The following is a 2,500-nucleotide window of genomic DNA, read 5'->3' as shown; positions in this document are numbered from 1 at the left end:
AAACATTTGTTTTTCATTTTGATGAAAATTTCTGTTTTTAAATCTTGTTGGTTTGAAATTGTTTTGAAAAGGTTCTTTAAATCTTGCGGGTTTGCAACTCATAAGAGCGTCACTTTCAACGTCCCCGGCATTGGATTGAGTTTCTAAAAACAACCGTGCACACCGAGGTTAAACTTTACCGGCTCCACTCCGACTCGCCGCTCGCCCACAAATCCGAAGGCAACAAAACATTTGTTTTTAATTTTGATGAAATTTTTTGAAAACATTGGCTTGGCAAGCCCCAATCCGCGACTATCCACCCACCGCCACCCCACACGGGTGGTTGTTGTTGCGAAATGAGGTTGTGGTCGACATGCCCGTGCATTTGAGAAGGAGTTCCTAGCACTCCATGCTCTCCCATGCCAAAAAATAGCCTAGACAACCCCATTTCGCAACTTTCCACGCCTTTTTTTTCCTCCCTCACCCATGGCGGCGGCGTGGTGGCGGCGGCCGGATTCCGGCCACCACCGCCATGGGTGGCAGCCCCCCGACCCCGACACCAAACCCATAATACCGAGGCAACATATCGAGGCAACATGACATGGGTGTGGCGTGGGGGAAGGGGGCTGCAGCTAGGAAGGCATGGGCTGCCATGCATATGCAGGCAACACACACCCCCCTATATAGCATTTTATGCATTTAGCCCTTTGACAGGAAGAGACATCACCTATGCGCGAGGAGTCATAATGGGCTCTAAATAATTCAATACAAGGTATTTGGACGTGATTTTTTGCAGGGATACTAAGAAACATGCAATCTATGATGGGAAAAAGTTTCATAAATTTTTGAAGTCGGGAAGTATTTTTTATTAGTTTTAGAAGTCGTAAAATTGAAAAAATCATTAAAACAAATCCGGGAGGAATTTTTTAGTTTTGTAAGTTGGAGAAGGTCCTAAAAATCATAGACTACTTATGGGGAGCTTATTGTGCGAGGAAATTTCAATAAAAACGGGGTTTGACAAGATTTGAAAAATTCTGTCGACATTTGAAAAAACCTGGAACCATGCTGCCGGCATGCTGCGCACATGCTGCGCGCATGCTGCGCGCAGACTGCGCGCATGCCATGGCAGGACAAGTTTTGCTAGCCTCACTGTCTACAGATGCGCAAGCTGCGCGCACGCTGCGCACAGGCTGCGCGCATGCTGCGCACAGACTGCGCGCACGCTGCGCGCATGCCATGGCAGGACAAGTTTCGCTAGCCTCACTGTCGACAGATGCGCAAGCTGCGCGCAAGCTCCGCGCACGCTGCGCACAGCCTGTGCGCATGTTGTGCGCATGCTGCGCGCAGGCTGCGCGCAGGCGCCGCGCATGCCATGGCAGGACAAGTTTCGCTAGCCTCACTGTCGACAGATGCGCAAGCTGCGTGCACGCTGCGCACAGGCTGCGCACAGCGCATGCCATGGCAGGACAAGTTCGCTAGCCTCACTGTCGACAGATGCGCAAGCTGCGCGCACAGGCTGCGCGCACGCCATGGCAGGACAAGTTTCGCTAGCCTCACTGTCGACAGAATCAGCACGCTGCGCGCAAGCTGCGCGCACGCTGCCGGCATGGTGCGCGCACGCTGCCGGCATGGTGCGCGCACGCTGCCGGCATGGTGCGCGCACGCTGCCGGCATGCTGTGCGCACGCTGCCCGCGCGCATGGCAGGACAAGTTTCGAAAATTTCTGTCGACAGTCTCAGCAGCGCGCACGCTGCCGACATGCTGTGCGCACGCTGCGCACAGGCTGCCGGCATGCTGCGCGCAGCCCATGGCAGGACAAGGTCCGAAAAATTCTGTCGACATTTTTACGCCGTGGTAGGCTTCCGCTTCGCGTCACTTTGTCGACATTCAAGCCTACCATTTGTATTGAATTTTTCAAACCTTGTCAAACCCCATTATTCAAATGTCGAAAAATTTTGTCGACATTTTTACGCCATGATAGGCTTCCGCTTCGCGTCACTTTGTCGGAATGCATCGCATGGCGAGGCAAGGCCACGGCATGCCAAGGCGAAGGCAACGCATGGCTTGAATGGCTTGGTCAAGGCCACATCATGGGCACGGCATGCCAAGGCAAGGCGAGGCAAGCCATCCTTAGCCTCGCCTACACTCACTTTCTCGGAATGCATTGGATGATGAGCAATTCCAAGGTAAGGCAACGCATGGCTTGAATGGCTTGGTGTAGGCCACAACTTGGGCATGGCATGCCAATGCAAGGCAAGGCAAGGCAAGCCATCCTTAGCCTCGCCTACACTCACTTTCTCGGAATGCATTGGATGATGAGCAATTCCAAGGTAAGGCAACGCATGGCTTGAATGGCTTGGTGTAGGCCACAACTTGGGCATGGCATGCCAATGCAAGGCAAGGCAAGCCACGCCATCCGAAGCCTCCAATAACCTCACTTTCTCGGAATGCCTTGAATGGGCACGGCATGTGAGGGCAAGGCAAGGTCCTAAATATCATTTTGTAAGTTGGAGAAGGTCCT

Source organism: Prunus avium, unplaced genomic scaffold, assembly GCF_965620075.1.
Source record: "Prunus avium unplaced genomic scaffold, drPruAviu1.hap1.1 HAP1_SCAFFOLD_369, whole genome shotgun sequence".
Lineage (NCBI taxonomy): Eukaryota > Viridiplantae > Streptophyta > Magnoliopsida > Rosales > Rosaceae > Prunus > Prunus avium.
The sequence above is the reverse complement of the archived record's forward strand: the minus strand, read 5'-3'. Positions refer to the sequence as shown.